The following is a 24,912-nucleotide window of genomic DNA, read 5'->3' as shown; positions in this document are numbered from 1 at the left end:
GTCTGTAGATGACCACCTTTGTGCACAGTGATGACTGTTGCTGTTCTTCATTCATGAGGCATGAATCCTGTTTAGAGAATACAGTTAAATATTGATTCCAGAAGACCTGATAGGTCATATTTTGTGCTATTTAGACTGTATCCTGGGATATTGCCTGGGGCCACTGATGCAGTGTTCTTGGCCTTAGAGAAAGCATTAAGGACTTGTTCCCTAGTGATAGCAGGAGGAGTTATATTTGATGGTATTTCTGAGGGAAGTTTGAGGGGGAGACAGAGGCACATGCAGAACTTTATATTCATATCTTACTGATGGATTTAGTATCTGTAATTTATTGAGTATTAACTGAACTGTGCACTAACATCTTTAATTTTGTTTTTTTTTTTTGTCTGCATATCTTTCTATATGTCCCACATCCTGAATATCTGTGTCTGAATTCTACAGATCACCTGAGTGTGTGAGTCCTGCTTATCTAATCCTTTCCTCCTAGTTAAGAGGAGAAAAGGGGCAAATGTAAAAATACCAAATGGATATTCCTGTGAAGAACTGTTAGGAAGCTATAGACCTTAAAAAGATTTTTAGGAAATACATTTTCCTGCTGATCTAGCCCAATTGGAGCCTCTTGACTTAGTAGTTCTATGTTGATGGCTGCTTGCCTTCTCTCAATAAAGCCCAGAGATCATTTACAAGTTGAAATTCAGATCCTTTATTTATGATGACAGATGAAAGCCTTTTCATATATCTGTGTTTGAAAACATTCCAGATATGCATCATTGTATACTAGTGGAACATTTTCTTCAGGTCACCCCTGTAAAATGTCAGTGGATCAGCACTGACATACAAACTGGATGATGTTTCTTCATCAAGTGTGTAGGTGACATTTCTATATGTATTTATTCTAATGCGGGAAATACATGCTATATTGCATCTTACTCTCTTGAGTCTTGAAATATCAAACCCAGGTCACCGACGTCCTATAGTCAACATTTCACTGCATCAGGACTGGTAAGTCCAATGGTGACTGCTATGTTAGTGGTTCATGGGAGTTTGAAAAAGAGGGAGAAGAAAAGTTTCCCATTTTTTCCCTATTTTGAGAGTGTGTGTGACCACTGGGTATCTCTCTCTCTCTCTATATATATATATATATATATAGATAGATAGATATAGATATAGATATATATATATATATATATATATATATATATATATATATATATATACATATATATATATATGTGTGTGTATTTATAGAGAGAGAGAGAGAGAGAGAGAGATAGAGATGGGGGGGAATTGCTTGCATGTATGAGTGGTGCAGTGTTGGCAGCATCATTGTTTTTAGTGCAAAACTTTCTGAGGTTTACACATTTTATTTTTGATTAATTACATGGCATTTGGAATGGCACATGATTAATCATAGTTAACTAATTCTTAAGTATGTGCCTGCAAAGCAGCAATCCAAATAGAAAATAAGTCCCTAAACCCAAGAATATAAACATATAATTTATACAAAATGTATTAATTCTGTAGAGAATGTAACAAACACACATACAATTAATTTGACACACTGAGATGAGTCCTGAAATATAGTTATAAAGTGTAAAAACAACTGCTATGCTAACCAGAACTGCAGCACTCCTTAAACACACTGAACATTTCGACTTACTTCCATACTATTAATAGAAATTCCATTCGGGTATGGAAATAAGGTACATAAGGAAAGCTGGTGATGGAATGCAAAAGTCCAGAAAGTTATCAAAAGAAAGAAGGAATGAAGGAAAAAGTAGGAGACAAAAAAGATGGACCAGGCTAAGAAAGAATACTGGATGGCTAAGAAAGAGGCTAAGAGAGCTGTTACAATAGCAAATAACAAGGCATTAGAGGCACTCTACCAACTTCTGGAAAGTGACTTAGCAGACGGCACAAAGAGACTCTATCAGGTTGCCAAGCAAAGACAGAAAGATAAAGCAGATAATCATCAGACACACTTCATAAAGGATGACAACAACATGTTGACCAGTCCACAAAATACCAAAGGCAGATAGGAGTACTTCCAGCAGCTTCAGAATTAAGAAAACCCTACAGAAGCTGTACTGTCACAATAAAGCCTACAATGATGGTACTCCCAAGATAGCTGTACATTGAGTAACAGCTTAATTCTAGCTCTCCCAGTGGGAAAACAGAAACTTAGCATAGAAGGCCAGAGGAAAAAGCACTGACTGGGAAAAGTACTTGCAGCAACTGTTCAGTAAAAAGCAGTGCAAGCTTCAGACAATACTTTCAGTTATCTAGAGGAAAGTATAAGACAACAGTGCACAGACCTGATTAAAATAAATGAAACACTGATGGAGTATATCAACTCAAACAACAAACGGCTGTAAGAAATGGAAGAAGCTTTAAACAGATATTCAGATGAGATGATAAAACTGCAAAACTCAGAGGTCAAAATGAAGAAAATGCTGGCTGAATATGAGACTGCACATGAAGAGATGTTTCAAAAATTAATAGAATTAGAGGACAGCGCATGTAGGGAAAACCTGAGATTTTCTGTTGTACCAGAGAAGCTGGAAGGAACAAACTGTATTAATTTTATGAAAGCACAAATAAGCAACTGGACTGGTATTCCACAACAGGAATTGTTAATTAAAATGCCACATTGTGTGCATGTTCCAAACCTGGCTATGAGAAAGCAAGCTAGACTTTTAAAAGTAAAAATGCAATCTTACCACCAGAATGTGTTGATTCTGAAAAAAACTGTGGCAGAAAGATAAAGTACTAAAAGTGGGAAACAGGAGAGTGTTTGTAGAGAATGACTACTCATTGTACACCAGGCAGAAGAGGAGTGAGTTTATTCCATTATTCAGGGAATGTTGAGAAGCAGGCATGAGATTCAAACTGCTGTACCCAGCTATCTTCAAAATATTTTTTCTTTGAGGGACAAATATTTTTTTTTATGAAGTACATGCTAAGGAGGAAATACAAAAGTGTGTCCAACAAAAAGTGAGTTGAAAAACAGAAGGAGATTTTGCTTCTTGTTCTTTTGGTAATAAAGAATAGAGAGAGAGACCAGAAACCTTTTCCAATGTTTCAATGGAAAATGCTTGAGAGAAGGAAAAAAGCACAAGAGTCAATTAGAAGAATCAAGAGTACATTGGAAATGAAACAGAGATAGGATATGGGAGATGGAGATGAAAGGGAATAAAACCAATAACTTGGAAATTGACAAATGTGGTATTACAAAACAATAATTATATTTGTGAAACATGACAAAAGAAGCAAATCTGGAAATATGACCTTTTTGGACTTTGTTAAACTTGTAGGGGAGTCTAAAGCATATGCCCTACTTTATGTCATTAATGTTCAAAAGAATTCAGGAAAAAAAGGGGGTAGAAACAGGAGGGAGAAAGTTAACTTAAAGTAAAACAAATGTTTTCCTTAATGGTACTATTTTAATGCTGCATGATTTTCTTTGCATGCTATAAAATAAAGTGTTCTCAGTTATTTTTAATTGTAATGGGGATAGTAATGTAAATAGGTGCTCCTGTTTTTTTTTTTCCCTTCTTCTTCTCTTGTTTTCCTTGTTCATTTTTAAGAAATGTAAAAAGAAATCTGGTTAAAAGAGCATGACAAAAGAAAAATGAATGTGTTTTTCTCATTCTTGCGTAGGGGAAAGGCCCTTAGCTTGATCTAGTGGCAAGTTTTAAGAGAAAGCAAGTAAATGAAAAATAATATTGAATACTATAAGGCTTTTTCTTGTAAATAAATATATGCTTAGCAATTTTGTATCTGGTTGTCATGTCTTTAGTAGACAATCTGATAGAGAAATGGCTAGGAGATGATATTCTCTGAAAGCATTCAAGTGTTTTCCCAGCTGAGAGAGCTATAAAGATATGACAAAACCAAACAGCACTTAGTAGAAGCACAGGCTGCAACTTTAGTCTTTGCATTGATAACCCTTCTTTTAGGGTAACTCAAGTCTGTGAGTGTGGCTGTTAGTTTGGAACATTTGTTCCTATCAGGAGGGCTAAACTTAAATATTTGATAGATGTACATAGTCTTGTATGTTATTATTAAGTTAATAGGTTTTAGTGGGGTATTGGATGTGTATTTGTTTTTGTTTGTTTGAGGGACTTCAATAAAACCCACTGCTGAAAATCAAATTCCAGTAAATGTGATGTAGCCTCAAATGCCTATGACAAGAAACAATTATATAAAAGATCAACTTGCCAAACAGTGTATGCATGTAACACAAAAGCTGGAACTAGACATTTAACAAAATGCTGTTATACATAATAGGTGGGGATAATAACTTTTTAAGACAATGATGCTTTATGTAATGTCTTTAAATGTCAATGGTCTCACAGATAAATATGAAAAAGGAAGAACAGTGAACTATATTAAAAAATGTAGAGAGCAAATAGCTATACCACAGGAGACACACTTGGAAAGAATTGAACATGTGAATTTGAGGCAAAGGAAAAGAGGAGTACTTATATTAACTGCAAGAGGAGCTCCAATAGTGATAGAAGAGGATAAAAAATAATAATGGTAGATTTGTATTACTAAGGGAGTACTGGCAAGGGAGGAAGATTAAACTGGCATGTATTTATATTTCACCTAAAACTGCTATAATGAAGCTTAAGAAAATTCTGGGAGAAATAATCAGGTTTCAGCAAGAAATATCACTTATAGTTGTGGACTGGAATTTGATTTTCAACAGTGAAAATGTGTGTGAGGAGCACAGAATGGAAATATAACAAAGGAGAGTAGAGTTTTGAAGACATTTATGAAAATATTTGGTATGGAAGATATGAATTCAGTACTAGGAGTTCAGAGTGAATTTACATAATATTCCCCAAGATACAAAAACTGGGCTAGGCTAGACAGAATTTACATTTCACAGGAACATGTACATTTAATTGAAGGTCTTGATACATACCCAATAACTATTTCGGATCATGCGCCAATATTAACTGAAATAAAAACACAAGGTGAAATAAAAATGAGAAACTGGAGCTTTCCCACCTATCTGTTGAAAAGAAAACATTTTAAGGAATGGGTAGTAGAAATTATTCAGGAGCTATTAGAGAAGATAGAACTTTGTTCTGAAATTATAGCTAGGGAGTGGGATAAAATTAAAGTGGAGTTTAAAATAGGGTGGAAATAAAATAAAGGGAGATATGGATAAGAAGTAACAAGAATAACTTAGAGGGACTGACAAATGTTAAAGTATTGCAAAATAGGGGGAATCCAACAGAACAAGAAGAGGAGCAACTGGAGAATGATAAACAGAAAATAAGGGATTAACTTGATAATATAAACGAGTTTAGAAAGATTGCTGTTAAGCAACCGTTTTTGATAATAACTCTAGAGCACAAAAGCTTTTAGCACAACAACTCAGGGAACAGAAAGTAGAAAGGGCTGTCACCAAGCTTAACGAGCCTATAACAAGGAAGATAACAGGAGGTCCTGTGGAAGTATTAGAAATATTTTGGAAATTCTATGAAAGTCTATATAAAGCAGAAAAATATGGAAATCAAGAAAAAGTACAAATGGAAATGTTTATGAAAGAATTAAATATGCCAAGGGTAGAGGTAGATGAGGCTCCATTACTAACTGTTAGGATAGGAGGAGATGAGATAAAAATGGTGATGTATACCAATTTACAGGAAATTCCCCATGAATTTGAAGTTTAAGTTTACAGTCTTACAGGTTATGACTATTAATGCAAGGGGGGGGGCTTTAAATCTAGGACAGAGTGTGCAAAGTTTCACTGGATAATTCATTTTAAAGCTGACACTTTTACTGGTTTAAATGGCAAAGTGTCTTTGAAGCTCATTTTAAGGACTAGAAAGCTGCCTCATTAGTTTTAATGTTTTATATAATGTTTTATAGACTGCATTTTTATTGAATGTTTTTATGTCTTGTGAGGTGGAACGTTTTAAGTTTTTTCATAGTATTTTTATAGTATTGTAAGTGTAAGAGAGTGTGTTTATGTGAATGCTGAATGGTTACTGCTTTCTGACATCACTGTTTGCTTAAATTTTTTTTGCATTTGCTATCGATGTTCTTATGAAGATACAGTTGTAGTGAAAGTGCATACCTCATTAAAATTTATATTTTTGAATCCCTTTGTGTGGTGGTTGGATTGTTGGACTGCTCATATTCTCTACAATGGATTTTATATTTCCAACTTTTACCTGTGAGCTCTATCTGCTTTGTTCTGTTTCACTTTGCTTATGTAAGCTCTTAGAACATGGCGGAGGGGGCTGACATAGAACTTGATTACACTATTAATAATGAACTGCAGCATGATGGATTAAATGGAAATCGGTTTCTGCATATGTTACATGTGAACAAGAATCCCTTGCTTTATATTCCTAGAGAAGCCTTGGCTAAGGACTGTACCAATGACAATATACAGGTGGGCATTTTTTGCTACTTTTAAACAGCTTGAAAGTAAACTCTATACATTTAAAAGACTGCGGTGGCAATGCTTACATTTTGAAGCTGCTTTATTTCATAATATGGTGCCTGGTGGTCTGTGAGTATTGATTAAACCTACCTATGGAGCAGTTTACCCTGAGCTGCTAAGGAAATGGCAGCCATTGAATATTAACTTGAGCTTTGATTATATGCATTTGCTACTTGATTTCTATGGGTCTGTATTAGAACATTGAAGTTTCAAAACTTCGAATGCTCTAATATCGACCCCTATTCAGCAAAAGCTGAAAACATCGAACATACAGAACAGCAGATTTTTTCCTAGGGAACAACACAAGCACAGCAAACAAACAGCAATCCACACACATACACCTAAAATCTTACACCTAACCATACACTAAACTATACACACACCACTAACTATCCACTTACCTTAACCCAAACCCTAACCCTAAGGTCCGTCACTATCACACTCTCACCTCACCTGCGCTCTAACCCTAACTCACCTACCCCGCCCTAACCCTCACGTCCACACAATCGCACACATACCTAACCCGTGCCCTAACCCTAACTCACCTAACCTGCCCTAACCCTCACATCCATACAGTCGCACACATACCTAACCTGTGCCCTAACCCTAACTAACCTAACCTGCACTCAATTGCACACTTACCTGAACTGTAATTTAACACTACAGTGCTGAAAATACCGAAGCAACAGAAATGGACAACCAAATTCTTTCCCTAGGAAAAAAATTGGTTTTCTGTTGCTTCGATATTTTCAGCTTTCGCTGAATAGTGGTTGATATTACAACATTTGAAGTTTTGAAATGTCAGTGTTCTAATACAGATCCGAGTTCTTTAAGCCAGAAGAAGAGACTTTGGTAGTAGTGGTAAAAGCTCTACAGAATGACCTAACTAAATGTACTTCTTATGTGTTTAAGATTCAACTAGATTAGCTCTAGACTGCAGTTAGCTAAAAAGAAGAAATTATAGCGTGACTTATTTGATTTTTCTAAAGGCCATGTGTTTTCTTGGCCCAAACCAAGGAAAGACATGCCCTCTGAGAGTGCAGCAAGGAGAGAGTGTGATTCTAACAATAGCCAGAAGGAAACTGATACATATGTTACAGGAACTGCTACTTCTGATGAGATACACAACACAGAATACTACTACTCCTGCAGCATTGTTGCCTTCAACAAATACAGCTTCTTTGAAGAGACAGGCTGTGAGACTGAAAGAAAGGAGGGATTTGCAGATAAATGCTGTTTCTGTGGATAACAGATGTTTATATGGAGTTCAGGCTGAATCTAATGAAGTGTTAGGAACTACTGCCAGTACTTCTGCAGCATGTGCTGCATCTCTTCTTTTAGCCTTAACCTGCCAGAGAAATTTTTCTCTAAGGAATCCCCTGCCTATCAGGGAGAGACAGAAAAGGGGCAGATCCAGGAGCAGTTCGTTGAAGAGATCTTATCAGAGCCAAATGCAGAGTCAGGTAGATTTCAAGAGATGGAATATAGTAACTTAGTTTTTAATTTGTCATCTTGTGACTTAACCTCTGAACAAGTGAATGTCCTGAATAAAGGTTTGTCGTTTATTCTAGCCATGAAACCAGATCTTATTGACACTATTTTATACTTGAAAATGTTTGCTAGGAATGCTTCATTAAAACTGTTTTATCCTGAATAGGACAGGAATTATGTGTCAGAGTTTAAGAAACCTAGTTCCTTTGTACCAGACATACACCCTATATTGAACACTTTTTAAACTTTTTGTGAGGATGAGTTACGGCAAATTCTGTCTTATGATTTTAAGTGTTCATATTACAACCTGACATATGGTGAGAATTTAGCTGTTAAAGCTTTATGAGAATCTGAGTCACTGGAAATAAGACCTGCAGACTAAGGTGGTGGTATTGTTATTTTAGATCATAAAGATTATGTTAGACGAATGCATGCTATGCTTAATGACGACTCCACCTATTTAAAGATATATAAGTACCAAGTTAATGGCATAATGAGGAAAATTGAATTTTATATTTATGATCTTTTAATGACTGACCTTATTAATAAGGAACTATATGATTATTTTTTTGTTGAATATCCTTTGGTCCCCCTTATGTGTGGGCTTCCGAAGATACATAAGACTGTATATGACCCCCTTATGCGACCTATAGTCTCCAGCCAAGGCTGGATTACAGAACCGCTGTCAATTTTTGTTGAAAAATCGTTACTCCCCCTTCTCAATGACATACTTACTGTGCTTAGAGATACCAAAGTTTTTCTACATGATTTATATGCATGGCAAAATGAAAGTAATTATCTTTATGGATTTTTGTTACCCTGGATATCAACTCGTTATTTACAGTAATTCCCAATGATATTGGAGTTGAGAGTGGTAGAATGTTTCTTATAAGGTTGAGTGATATGAGTAACAATAGGGTGATGGTGATTTGCTCTTTATTGAAGCTGATACTTGAGAATAATATTTTAGGATGATTTTTATCTGCAAAAAGTTGGTGTTGCAATGGGGATGGCATGTGCTAATTCTTATGTGAATGCCGTCCTTGTTCAGTGGAAGTTTGAGTTTGTACAGAATAATAATTTGGACAACTTAGTTTTTTTATAGATGTTTTGTTGGCGATGCATTTATTTTATGGAAAGGTACTACAGATAGTTTTGATGAGTTTTTAGAATATTTGCACAGCACAACATCTTATTTGGAATTTAAGTGTATTTACTCCTTATCTTCTAATGATTTCCTAGATGTCACTATTGGTATGGACGGGCTACGTTTTGAAAGTAAGGTGTTTAGGAAATAATGTAAAAAGAATAATATATTGCATAAATCAAGTATGAATCCAAGACATGTCCCTAGGAATAGTACATAGTAATAATTTATTAGCTAGACAAGCTGTTGTTGCAGGTGGAAAATGGCTAGTCTCTATTCTATGTCTGATGTCAAGAGGATGTGTGAGTTTGCATTGTCAGATAGAGATACTGTGGCTAAATCTTATTTGGTGTACATGATGCTAGTTTAGATGTTGGTCCTGCTAGACAACGTCAAGATAACCTATGATTAGTTTTTACATATTCTAGTGGTCAGGCATATTTTTATCAACCAGAGAGGAAGTTGTAGATAGAAATTAATAAAGAGCTGAAGGATTTATTTTGTCTGGGAGGGGAAGATTGCAAGAGTCAAGGGGGATAAGCAGATTCTTCCAATAGAACAAGGCAGATTGAGATTGCCAATTTGAAGGGGTATTTCAGAGCTACACAGTTAAGGCTGCTATACATAGCATAAGCAGAAACCTATAATTCAAAATGTAAAGGGATGATGATTAAACAGAGGGGAAGCACAAGATCTAGGAAAGACTGGGATTTTGGATGCAGACTTTTAAGAAGAATAACAGAAGTCATACAAAATATTATATTCATAAAGTAGCAGAAAGTATTCTAAGAACTAAACCAACATGGGACTAGAGAAAGGAGATTCTGCCAATAGGGCTGACTGCAACTAGGGATACAGACAATATGCAAGATGAGCTGGAATTTATTGGAGAAAACTGGAAAAGCAACCAAGGTATTGACAAATAACTAGACAGGGAAAGGTAATAGAATGGGAAGATGCCAAGAATTTGTTTGGACTGCAGGTTAGAGATTGCCTTCCCTATCAAGGATTGATATCAGAGTATAGGCAAAGAGAAAGAAATAGAGGATCTTAAGTGAAAGATCAGCACTGGTAGAGTTTTTAGTAGAATCTAGAACAGAAGCTGCTGTTAAAAAATAATTAGTAGAGTATAAAAAATATTGCATGATAACTATAACAATTAGTCAGAGGAGGTTATAAAGGATTGGGAAGAGAGGCTGGATAAGCAATTCACAGGAAAATGATGGGGGATAAAGGTTTGTCTCCCAAATATGTAACAAAATCTAGAAGGTTTAGGATTTTTGCTTGGAAATGTTTACATAGATATTTTTATACCCAAAGTAGACTCCAGAGAATTTTTCCTCAAGTAGACAGCAAATGTTGGAGGTGTGATGGGGAAGAAAGAGGCAATTGGGAACATGTTTTCTGAGGGAGTAATGAGTTGGCAGACATTAAAGATTTCTTGCAGACTTCTCTGTCAGAGATACCGAGTGAGCAAATTGGTGTAACTAGGGAAATGATTTTTCTGAGCTATGATGCAGAGTTGGAATTGCCTAGACATAGTAAGACCTTGCTGAGTATAATTATGGTGGCTGCCAAAAAAGCAATTACTAGAAAATGGAAATCAAAATCTAAACCAACTGTACTAAAAGTAGTGAATATAGTAACAGAGATAAAACAACTGGAATTGGGATCTTTAAAAAAGGGTAGGGGTAAATTGCACAGGAAAATTGGGATATGTGGGAACAATACATATAGGGGAGAAATGAGGTTTAAAGGAAGGCAGGAATGGAATGAGCTACATAATATTTGGCTGATAATGATTTGGTAGGTTATAAGTGATGCATAATGTTTGTAACTAAAATTATGTCAATATGGACTGTGATGTAAAATTCTTGCAGGTAGGACTATGTTAATATGATTTGTTTTAATTTATATAAATGTATGATTGCCTATGGCATAAGACATAATTTAATAAAGATGCTTCTTGGTTAAAAAAATGAAGCCTACAATGAAAGAGGAAGCAGAGAATACTCTAGAAAAAGAAAGAACAGCACTAAAGGAAATGCAATAGGAGAAAGTAGCAGACCCAGATGAGGTCAAGGCAGATATGAACAAGATATTTTGTGAGGAGAGAAATGACTATAGAGGGTACTTAAATCAGTATGGAGAGAAGGGCACATCACAGATGAGAGGAGATTAAATATTATAGTGCCAGTGTATGAGAACAAAGGGGATATTCACAACTGTGAGCAGTACAGAGCTATCAAACTCCTGTCACATTGTATGAAATTGCTGGAGAGGTTAACTGAGAAATGAATATGCAGAGAAGTAGAAAGTACGATGGGAGATAAGTAGTTCGGATACAGATCAGGATTCTAGACAACTAACCAGATGTTTGCAGTGAGACAGATAGTTGAGAAGAAGCTACAGATGAAGAAAGCATGTATGTGGGTATTCACAGGCTTTTTTAAACACCTTTATTGAATTATCACTTGTGACATAGGCAAGCATAAATTTAGATAAAAGTAATCAAGCCATATTAACAAGCTCACATTTACAAACATTATATATCAGATATATTGTTCTAAACTATATAATCAATGCAACATTACATAAATTGTTCAGTTTCTGCCTTCTCTTAAACCTCATTCTTCCCCAAAACGTTTTACAATTTCCATTTTTTTGTAGAATGTACTCATACTCTTTTGTAAAGATCACACTTCCTGTTTTTTTAATCTCGCTTACAATATTCACTACTTCTGGTATAGTTGGTTTAGACTTTGCTTTCTCTTTTCTAGTAATTGCCTTTTTGGCAGCCGCCAGAATTAAACTTAACAAGGCCTTACTTTGTCTAGATTATTCAGATCCTGTATCACAGCTCAGAAAAATTCCTTAGTTAAACTCATTTGCTTGTCATTCCTGACAGAGTACCTTGTAGGGAATTTTTAAAGTTTGGCAACTCATTATACTCTGAGAACATATACTCCCAAGTACCTCTTTCTTCCCTATCATGCCTCCAACATTTACCACCTACCTTAGTAAAAATTTGTTGGAATCTGATTGGGGTATAAAAGTATCTCTGTAAACAATTCAAGCAAAAATCCTAAATCTTCTAGGTTTTGTTGCATATATGTCATCCAGTTGTTTATTTGTGAATTATTTATCTAATTTATCTTCACAATCTGATTCGTTCCTATAGTTATTGTGCAATATTTTATACACCCTACTAATTATCCCTTTTTTAACAGCAGCTTCTGTTCCAGATTCAATTAAAATCAACGAGTGCAGGTGTTTCTTTTGGGATTTCCCTATCCCTTTCTCTTTGCTGATACTCTGAAATCAATCCTTGATAGGGAAGGCAATCGTTAACCTGCAATCCAAGTGTCATCTTGGGCTCTTCTCATTCTATTACCTTTCCCTCTTCAGTTGTTTGCTCCCAATACTTTGGTTCCCTTGCCAGCTTCTACCAGTAAATTCCAACCCCCTCTTGCCTGTTCTGTGTACCCCCTAATTGCAGTCATCCATATCTGCAGAATCTCCTCTGTCTATTCCCACGTTGGCTTAGTTCTTAGTATACATTTTTCTACTTTATGATTATAATATTCTGTATGACTGTTGTTATTCTCCTTAAGGATCTGGATCCAAAATCCCACTCTTTCCTTATTTCTTGAATTTCCACTTGCTTCCTTATCATTCCTTTCCACTTTGAATTGTAGCTTTCTGCTTGTGTTATGTATAAGAGCCTTAATTGTGAGTTCTAAAATATCCTTTCAAATCAGGTAATCCTAAACCTCCTGGTTCTGTTGGGATGATCATCTTATCTCACTTGACACTTTCCCTCTTCCTTTCCCAGATAAAATCCTTCAAATCTTTATCAATAACTATCCACAACTTCTCCTCTAGTTGATAAAAATATGCCTGACCTGTGTATAAAACTAAAGGGATTAAAATCAGTTTTACCGTTTGTATCTTGCTATCCATATCCATAGCCAAGAGCTTCCAGTTTCTCAGTTTTTGCATTATATTTTGTTTCATGTCTTCCCACATATCCTTAGCTGCCAAAACAGAATCCATTTTAATCCATATTCCTAAGTGCTTAATTCTATCATGCCCCTATATATATATATATATATATATATATATATATATATATATATACACACACACACACACACACACACACACACACACACACACACACACACACACACATATGGGTATTGCTCAACCAATTTATGTGTGGGTACAGAGTGTATAGCTATAGCCTTTTTCTATATCCCAAGAAACCCAGGAACTGTCTCAAAATGTTCCACAACACTGAAATGCCCTTTACAGTTTTCATCAGATACAAAATAATATTATCGGCATATAAAGCCAATTTTTCTTGAACACCATACCAATCACACCCTTGAATTTCAGAGTCCCTTATTTTATTTGCCAATGGTTCTAAATATAATGCAAATAACAAAATAAAATAGGAAACCCCTGCCTGGTTCCTCTGCTCAAATGGAGCTTAGTTTTATACACAGAGAGGAACCCTCCCAGTTTGATTTTTGTCTCTAATCACTCATATATTCTTCTAATTATCTTTATTATTGTATCAAGAAATACAAATGCTTCCATTGTCCGGCTCATAAAATCCCAGATTAGTCTGTTGAATGCTTTCTCTGTGTTAAGACCCACCAACAACAGTGGTATTTTCTCACATTGTACTTCTCACTGGATCATCATTGCTCTACTAATATTGTCAAATGTTTGCCTTCCATCTACAAAGCCACATTGATCCATATCTATCAACTTTGGCATCACCTTTGCAATTCATTTAGCCATTATAAATATAAATGCATCATAATTATGTTTTAAAATTGAAATGAGCCTACATGAAGCTGGATCTGATGAGTCTTTGCTGTCTTTATGTATTACAACCAGCACAGCTTTTTTTCCAGGATGTTGGTACTTCCCCTCCTTTTAAAATGTTAAACAAAACCTTCCAGAAGTTTATCACATTCTTCCCTCCTAGCTTCCAAACTTCCACCGGAATACCAAGTGTTCCCGGAGTCTTTCCTGCAGATTGGTTATACATCATCATTTTTATCTAATCTCCTATCTTAACTGTTAATTGCTGTGCCTCATCTACCTCTAACATTGGCATATTTAATTCTTCCATAAATATTTCCATTTGTGCTTTTTCTTGATTCCCCCACTTCTCTGCTTTATAAAAAGTTTCATAACATTTCCGAAATACCTCTAATACCTCTACAGGATCTCTGGTTATTGTTCTTATTATAGACTCCCTATGTCTGGCAACAATCCTGTCTGCTTTCTGTTACATAAGTCATTGTGTCAAAAGTTTTTGTGCTCTACAATTATTATCAAAAAAACAGTTGCTTAACAGCAATCTTTTTAAACTCATGCATATTATCCAGGTACTCTCTTATTTTCTCTACAGCACTCTGCTATTGCTATTGTTCCTCTTCTTGTTCTGTGACATTCCCCGTATTGTGTAATACTTTAACTTTTGTGAGCCCTTCTAAATAATTCTTGTTACTTCTTAACCATATGTCGTTTTCTTCTATTTCTACCATATTTTTGAACTCTACTTTCATTTTATCCCGCTCACTAGCTATAACTTCTGGAGAACTTTCTATCTTCCCTAATAACTCATGATTAATTTCCACTACTCATTCCTTAAATTTCTCTCTTTTTAACAGGAAGGTAGGGACGCACCAGTGTCTCATCTTTACTTCATTACCCTGCATTTTTATTGGTTTACTATCATTTTGTTGAATGACACTTACGCAGATTTCAAAATCGTGTAATCACAAGGGCAACTGGTAAAAACAGTGAACCACAACCTTCTGAATCCTTAAAACTGAAAGCAAGGAAGTGCGTGGTTCTTGCAAAATCACTGTTGACTTTAATGGTGATTTTAAAGCAAAATATGAACTGGTTTGAATATTGAACATCGTTTTTACCATATTCGACATATGGTAAAGCTGGCATTCATATTTTCTGCCATTTGAGTTGATGAAATGACTCAAATATATTCTGTCTTTCAACAAAATGATAATAAACCTTTTTATCTTAGTAATTATTTGTGCATGATCTAAAATAATTAGTGGATATTTGTCAAAGTTCTTAATCAAATGCACATATTCCTGTGAAATATAATTTCTGTCTAGTCTAGCTCAGTTCTTATACCTTTGGGAATAATATGTAAATTCTCTCCAAAGTTCCATCTACTGAATTTGGTGTTCATATACTTGGAGAAAACATATGACAACATCTTGAGAAAACTTATGACCATCCTGTGATGGTTGAAGTCTTGGAAATATTGGCAGAATTAGTGCAGACTATGTGCAAGGACCCAATGGCACAAGTATGAACAGTGTTCGGAATCACAGAGGGGTACCCAATGGGAGAGGGTGTGCATAAGAGTTCAGCTGTGAGCCCACTGCTGTTCATGCTGGTGATGTACAGAACAAAGCTGCTATATACAGATGATGTGGCACTGCAAGCAGACTCAGAACAAGAACTTCAGCAATTAATAAGGGAATTGAATGCAAAACTAAAGACACATTGGATGAAACTGAGTATAGATAAGCCAGATGTCATGGCTGCAAATGGGGGAATCAGAAGAAGATGAAAATTAAGATAGAGGGGGAAATGGTGGAACAGCTTAACAGCTTCAAATATCTGGGAGGAACAGTTAAGGAGAAGTAAAGGCTGAATGAGGAGGCCAAAGCTAGAATTAGAGGGGCTGCAGCCAACTGGCACAGAGTGTCAGGGGTAGTGTATGACAGAAGAATGCAGAAGCTGAAAAGTAAGGTGTACAGGAATAGTGTGACCAGTACTAATGTATGGTACAGAAACCTGGGCTGTAAGTGCAGAGCAGTTGAGGAAGCTGGAGGTGTTGGATATGAAGTACCTGAGATGGGTGATGTTTTGAAGTCTGTGGGACAGACAAAGAAATGAAGACATCAGTACAAAAGTCCAAGTAGCTCCAATTGCAGCGAAGGTAAAAAAAAAAATAGATTGCAGTGGTTTGGTCACATGCAGTGACAATCTAGTGAAGAAAATTTGGGACAGACAGAAAGAAGGCAATAGGAAACGAGGGTGTCCAGAAAATAGATTGACATGACCTGCAAAAGTCAGATTTCTGAAAAAATTAGGAGAGTAACATTGAATCAAGAGAAATGGTGACAGTTGGAACTGTACTCTGACCCAATACAGAAAATTGGAAAATAGGGGGTTGCTGCTGCTGATAAAATAAATAAAAATCTTACTTGCAAATGAAGTTTTTTTGCAAGCATCAGCCTGCAATCTGACAGATTTGGCATTCATTTCTAGTCTAACACTCTGAGAAAGGAGACTGTGAAAGATTAGGTCACAGAACCTTTAGTAATTGGGCCTGGGGAGTCAGGATGTGAGAGGTGCTTATGTTTCAGATAAAGACAAAAGGTGTACTAATACAGTAATTTAAAATAGAATTCTATGAACTTCAGATGTGCTGCAAGTGTAACACATTATGGCAGGATTTAAATATTTATTTATTTGTCTTTGTTTATTGGGAAAGTCTGACCGAGTAATACCCATCCAGACATAGTTGCTTTAACAGAAACCTGGCTAAATAAAAACATATTGAAAAAGTCCCATAAACAGGAACGTGGAAGCTTGGTAAATCGAGCGTGCACTTCACTTGTATTTAAACGAAACCACTTTAGACCAATGAATGAAAATTCAAGCAAAAAAGCAAAGTCTAAGTATACCACAAGGGAAAAAGTCCACAAAACTCCAGAGTGCCAGGAACGTTCTTTATTCACATGCAGTAAGCACTTTCACCAAAACGGCTTCATCAGACTGTGACAGCATGCATATTCAACAGCCTTTAAATACCAATGCTATATCACTTTATCAAATATATGCTATTCATGTCATAAACTTTTAAAATTTCATTATTTTAAAACTCTACATAACTTCCTTCTTTTTAACACTGGTTGAAGGCTAACCTTATCATTCAAGCCAGGACTTGAATCTGCTCTACATCTAACGATCCATCTGAGTTCCATCTCAAGTGTATAGGTTTCCACGTCCCCCCCTCTCAAAGTTGTATAAATATATTTGATAAAGTGATATAGCATTGTAAATTTTTTGTAGAATTTTTTGTAACTTCATATATTACTTCTTATAACATGAGTTTTTAAAGTTTAAATACAAGTGAAGTGCACGCTCGATTTACCAAGCCTCCACGTTCCTGTTTATGGGACTTTTTCAATTTGTTTTTGTGATTATAGGAACGTGGTTCCCTAGCGCAAATCTTTTTATCTTCATTTTTGTTTATTTTAAATAAAAACATAGCTAACTCAGAAGTTCTCCCTACCAGCTACAATATCATTAGACAAGACAAACCACTTCGTAAAGGGGGTGGAACTGCCTTACTGTATAAGTCCAACTTAACTGTACGTCAATTACCAAACTCCTACCCCTCCCCCAATAATTGGGACATACTTATCTCACAACTTCAACTTCACCCTAAAAAGGTCATCACCACAATTGTGATCTATATTCCACCTGAAGACTTCTTATCCTGGTGTTCGTCCACATACTCACAAGAAACCCTTATTCTGGGGGATTTCAACCTAGATTGGTTCACCTGCATATCAGAACCACCAAGTAATCTAATAAATCTCCATGGCTACCAGAAGCTAGTCCAAATTCCAACTAGATGTGATAAAAAATCTAAAAGGGAATCCATCCTTGACTGGGTCCTAACAACCCCACATTTACCCCCATGCATGCAGTCTCCCAGACACCTTAAGTGACCACAACATAATATACTTTATACTTAGTAGAACAAGCATATGCAAAACCACTAACTATATATCCACTAGAAACACAAAAAAATTTCTCTCCTGAGGTCCTCAATACTTTACTCTGTAACTGTGACTGTACCCCCCTAAAGACCCTCCCACTTGACCAGGCTGTAGCATATTTCAACAAAACATTTCTACAACACCTAGACACTGTCACTACATTGCGCAAAATCAAGGTTAGAACCTCTACAAACCCCTGGCTCAGTAAAGAAACCAAACAATTCCTCAAGTCCAGAGACATTGCCTGGCTTTACTATCAAAAAAACAAAGAAACACAAAGCCTAACTAAGTACCAAGAACTGCGCAACCGTGCAAAAAATGCATTAGGCTGGACAGAAAATCCTACTACATGACATTACAAACTAAATACCAACACAATCCCCAAAAATTTGGGAAAAATGTAAACCAGCTACTAAAACCTACCCAAAAGGCTACCCCCAAACCAACCACCCCTGACACTAAAGTTCCCATCGAAACACAATTCATCTCCCACTTTGTGAACTCAGGTCTATCCTTAGTATCACAGGACACTTCCTTCCTCACTATCCCACCAACACAAATAACACTAATACAAACTTTATCCTCAAAACAGTTTCCACCACTTCAATCAAAAGCATGCTCTCCAAACTAAAAACCTCATCAACAGCAGCCGACCTACTCCCCAACTATTTCTTGAAACTCACAGCAGATGCTATTGCTATCCCACTTTCCACTCTCATAAGCAGATCAATTGTTGAAAACTATGTTCCCAAACTCTGGAAAATATCCTATGTTACATCCATACATAAAGGTGGGACCTCCACTGAACTTAATAACTACAGTCCCATTGCTTTATTCTCCCCATGGCCAAAATCCTAGAAAAATGCATCCATACCCAGATGCTAAAATATCTCCTAGACAGCAACAGCCTGTCACCTACTCAGCATGGTTTCAGACATGCCCATAGTACCACTACAGCCCTCCTCTGCTTCACAGACACAGTAAACCATCTCAAAAATGAAGGCCTGCAGGTGTCAACTCTTTTTTTGGATATGTCCAAAGCATTTGACACAGTCTTGCACCAAATCCTGCTAAACAAACTAAACCAATATCACCTATCAAATTCCACTCTTACCTGGTTCCAAAGCTACTTAACTGACAGGTAACAAGCTGTGAAATGGGAAAATTCTCTCTCTCCTCAGCTGCCCATAACTATAGGAGTCCCACAGGGTTCTATCTTAGGACCACTACTATTCACAGTCTTCACAAATGACCTCTGTACCTCCACACAGCATGCATCTATCATTCAGTATGTAGATGACACTACCTTAATCTGTGCTGCACAAAACATTCCCACCCTCTTGCAAACAACTCAGCTAGCGTTTTCTGACATTGAAAACTACCTTACCAAAGCCCAACTTATCCTCAATCCAAAGAAAACTCAGCTTATGATTATAACCAGTTATAACAAAAACAGTAACAGTCAATTCACTGTCTACTCCAAAAATGCTACTCCAATCACTCCAGTGGCACAGGCTAAGCTATTGGGAATAACCATAGACTCCCACCTAAAATTTGATAGTCATATCAACTTAACTATTAAAAAAGTACATGCCAAACTGGGACCACTCTACCGTATCAAACCATTTCTTACCAACAACATAAGATCAGCATTGGTTGCTCCAAACTTCTATCCACCCTACTCTATGCATCTCCCATTCTGACTAATCTCAACAAAACTGAACTAAGCACAATGGAAGCCTGCTATAACAGAATTGCTCGCTTTGCTGCAAATTGCTCATATAAAACTCATCACTGTACTGCTTTGAGACAGCTTCACTGGCTTGAACTGCCCAACCTCTGAACCTACAATCAGCTCTGTCTCTGTCATTCTATCGATTACCTCCCCAATAAGTGTCCTGCCCTCAAAAACCTAGTACAACATCACTCAGCCAAAAGTCCTCTTAGATCATCAAGCAAACTACTACTAGAAGTCACCAACAGCTACAATAGCTTTGGAGATGCACTATATAGTAGTTCAGTGGCTAAAAAATGGAACTCTGTCCTCACTAGCATTCAAAACACATCATCCAAAGCCTGCTTTAAAGACCTCATCAGGCAACATCTCAAGCAAAGTTGGCAGCGCCATGATTGCTCCCCAGGGCTAGTGAAAGTGGATAAGGTACACATACTAAACCTAGAGTACTTGATTAAGATTGAAAACTATTCTCACAAACACTGGCTAATCTACAATGTATGTACTGTACCTGTGTACTATGTATGTATTCTACCTATGTTCCAAATTTCAGCTGTACACCACAAATCTATTAAGTACCTTTATTTTTAAATCAATATTTTTTTGTTTGTTCTCTCCACTGTAACTATTGATGTGCTGCATACCATTGTAAAAACATGTCTTTTGTAATTTGTGTGTATACTGATCATGTCTAAATGTATCTGTAATTTTTCTATGTGGAGCTTTTCTCCCCGGGCCTCTGCTGAAAAAGTGCCTTTTCGGCTCAGTCAGACACCCCCGGTTAACAAATGTAAAATAAAAAATAAAAACTTTCCAGCAGAGGCCCGAGGAGAAAAGCTCCATTTCTTTATATTACATTATACTTAGTTCCAGTTAAACACAGAGTAGTTAAATTTCTAGTGCATTTATACACATAAAGTAGTTACATTTACACATTATAAGATTTTACAGAGATAGAAGTTACTAAAGAAAAGCCCACGTGTAACTTAGTGGATTGTACAGGCAGCAGTTATGCATAAAAATTGTTCTGTCATTTCAGTGAGAGGTTGAGAGAGTATTCTGTTTAAGGAGAGTATTTGGAGAGCATCATATAGCACAAAGTCTTAACTGGTGATGAGCATGTGAAGGACCACGATTGGTTAAGATGTTATATTAGCAGTGGTTTAAAAGTATTTAGCTTGTCCGAGAGTTTTATTCATGTGGAGATGCTATTTATGTATTTAACATTTGATTACTGGGAAACTCCGACTTGGAATGAAGTCAATTTTCAGTGGAGGCCCAGGGAGAAACACTCTAGATGCATGTCTTTGTAAGGGGAGGAAACCAAATACCCAGAGAAAACCCACACGAATGCAGGGAGGACATGCAGACTGCACACAAAAGGCACTCCAGCTGAGAATCAAGCCAGAGAACCTCTTGCTGTGAGGTGACAACACTACCCCTGCATCACTGTGCCATCCAGAGTTTAGCAACATACTGGGAGTAGAGTTTGTATCCTGGTTTATTCATGTGGGGATACTATTCCAGAATTTAGCAACAATTTTGCAGTAGAGTGAGTCTCCTGCAACATTATTTGACTTATTTGTGAGTAGTAAGAATTTGTTACTAGAGTGATGGTCCCTTGTCGACAGTAGGGCAGTAATAAGTTTTGTAATGCAGTGCATATTTCTGGATGATGAATGAGTTTGTGTGCTGTAGTTAGTTGTGAATATGTTAGGCAGTTGTGCAGTTTAATTGCTTTACCTGGTGAGAATGGTGGGTCCCATGAGGGAGACTGGTGGCAAATGTAGGTATTTTATTGTAGCAGGAGGCATGTTTATTTCTTTGAGTATTGTTTAAGTTTGTTAGGATAGGAGCGTGTATAAGAAAGTTGGCAGTAAGAAGGTGGTGGCTAGAGTTTTTCTTGCAGTATCTGTAAGGAATCCATAGATCCTACAAAGGGAGCCTAATTTCTGGTGTGTAGATTTAATGGTGTGCAATACATGATGGTCATATATGAGAATGTCATCTGTTATAATGCCTAGACGTTTACTGTGAGGTGCAGTTTCAGTGATAGTATTGCTTTTGATATTGGTGACCTTTGAGGTAAAAAGCATTAACTTAGTTTTCCTGGGGTTGAGCAGGAGGTTTGATTCTTTAAGCCAAGTTTCCACACAGAAGAAAGATTCTTGGGTAATGTCTTGGAGTTTATTTATTGTTGAGGCAGCACATATTAATATTGAGTCATCTGCACACACTGAAGCTAGCATAGTCAGTGGAGGTGTGGAGGTTATTAATAAATACATTAAATAGGACAGGACCCAGGATAGAGCCCTGAGGGACGCCTGTAGTAACTGGTTGAAAGGATGGGTAGGTTTGCTGCCATTTAACAGCTTGTTGCCTTCCCGATAGATAACTAAGCAATGAAGAGGGAGCTGAATGAGCAGTTAGTTGCTAGAGAGAGACAGAAATATATACAATATGAATAGTTCAGAGCACTAGGTCATAAGCCAAAGGTGCACTGGTTACATCAAAGAAGTTTTTCTGTTATTCATAACCCTAGTCATTTTCAGATGGAGAATCAGAACTCAGGCAAATAATGGGATGCCTATCAGAAAACAAGTATCCATTCTGTATAAAGTAACAAACACACTTGTAAGTATTCCTTTCTGAAATTATCTGTTTTATTATGAAACCCTTGTACACAGGTTGATAATAAAATACTACTAATGCCAAAAAGGCAAGTAAAATAGAAAATAAACGAAAAAGTATACATATTTGTAACAGACATATATTCATAATGAGACAGGTGAAACCCCAGACTAAGCTAGTAGTAACGGAAGTCTTGCCTTAACAATTAGAAGTGCAGAGAATTCCATTACTGCTCTAGTAATTGTAGGTTTTAGCCCTGAAGTGACAACCAAAATATCTGCAACTTTGTTTCTTCTAATTTTCATGCTCATGTTTCTGTGTAAGTGTATAGGGTTATTACGACAAGAGGGCTGGCAGAATGTTGGGAAAATGAATGAGGAATCAGCCAAATCGAGATAATTAGTACTTCCCACAAAATGCATAATGAGTGGGTGCTTGCTGCCTTGTCATTGTTGCGTAGGAGGACAGTTATCTTTCATACTAGTTCCCTGCTGTGCATGGCTTTACTTCAGTGAGCTGCTGGAAAAAGAAAGAAACAAGCTTATGAGACAATCTGCAAAGTATGAAGTTCATAACATGCCACCTCAGGGACCTATAGTTTATTTTCATATGGATTATGAATTATGTCTCCTTCATTTTTATAAAAACATATTTGTGCTTTGGTTCTGTTTTCTTATTTTTTGTCACATCAGCTGACAGTCTGTGGCTAGCTTTGCTCTCTTTGTTCAGGAGTTCATCAGTCATTAGCAGCATATTCAATATTTATTTAGGACCACCATGCTTTGGACACCCAGCCTTGCAGGGAATCTGTCACATTGCAGAGCAGTGAGTGGGTGGGGATGGCACCGATATGCAGCCATCTGCCAGGTTATCCTTACTCTCATGGAATGCACAGCCTTCCTGTTGTATTCTGTTCACTGGATTTCAAGTAAGGGTGAAAGCGCTCATCTGTTTAATATCTTGTATTTTCAATAAAGAAGTATTAATATCTAAACAAGTTCTAAGTATTTGATTACTTGGAAGTCACAACTTAACTTGCCTAGAGTTCATAGTTCATTTTTCCTGATTTCAGGTAGTCCATGCCAGCAACTTCATTCATTACGAAGTGCCAGTTTTCCCTGCATTTTGAGGTTTTTATTGTGACTCACTGCAAGGATCTGTTTTATATAGCTACATAGATAGATAGATAGACAGAAAGATAGATAGATAGATAGATAGATAGATAGATAGATAGATAGATAGATAGATAGATAGATAGATAGATATGGGGTGCAATGAACTTTTAGAGTATCAAACATGTTTTATGTTGGTATTTGTGAATGAATTCTCATATAATCGACAAAGGTCAGCATTAGTTTGTGGGAGTCTGTGATATAGCATGGAGTGGGAATTTGCCCTTCCTGGCTATTGTGAAATCTAGGAGTTGTTATATATATAAATAGCAGAGGGTGTGGGAGGACTAAAGGTTTTATTTTTCTTCTTTTTTTTGGAATTTGTGAATTTCATTCCTTTTTTATCTATCTTGTGGGATTCAATAATGTTGGTTTTTCATTGACCAGGAATAAAAAAACTATTAATATATATATATATATATATATATATATATATATATATATATATATATATATGGATCTAGTTCATTTGATTGATGAACCAGATTATGGAAACCCATATGGTTGAGAATTTAGTTTGCTGATCATCTAAAAGAAGCCAAACAACACTCACAAACAAAATGTTTTTACAGGGGGCAAGCTCCCCCTGTACCACACACATACCTGTTAATTATAGGTCCTTATCATTTCATTGAAAAATCAGTTCAGCGAACGGCATTTTCAATGCAATTACATCAAACATGTCGTTTGTCAAACTGTTCATACTGAGATCGCTGTACAGTGAATTTGCCCTTTCCTCACTGTAGTGCGATCTTGGAGTTGGTATATATAATTAGCATGAGGTGTGGGGAGCGGAGCACCCCACATGATGGGAATTCAGTGAATGGCATTGCTGATGAAATGCCATTCGCTGAAGTGACAGTTTGATGTAGTGATATTGACCCATTAATTTTATATATATATATATATATATATATATATATATATATATATATATATATATATATATATATATATATATATATATATATATATATATACCAACTCCGAGATTGGACTATACTGGGTAAAAGGGCAAGTTCCCTGATCCCACTGTACTGCAATCTCAGTTAGAATGGTTTGAAGAACTAAATTCTTGACCATATGGTCTCAACCATATGGGTTTTGACAATCTGGTTCATCATCAAATGAAGGGAACCCATATATATATATATATATATATATATATATATATATATATATATATATATATATATATATATATATATATACATATATATATATATATATATATAAAATGAATGGTCAAAATGTTTAATTAGCAACACAAAAACATTGACTATTTATTAATATTATTTATTTATAACACAGCAGACTGAAATTTCCTTTTCCAATTTACTACCTATAACCCTTCCACAGATTCATCTCAAATTTATCTGAATAGTGGTAGTGTTATGGAAAGGGCTTTTTGT

The sequence above is a fragment of the Protopterus annectens genome, chromosome 4.part0, assembly GCF_019279795.1.
Source record: "Protopterus annectens isolate FY-2018-M chromosome 4.part0, PAN1.0, whole genome shotgun sequence".
NCBI lineage: Eukaryota > Metazoa > Chordata > Ceratodontiformes > Protopteridae > Protopterus > Protopterus annectens.
This window is presented reverse-complemented; position numbering follows the sequence as displayed.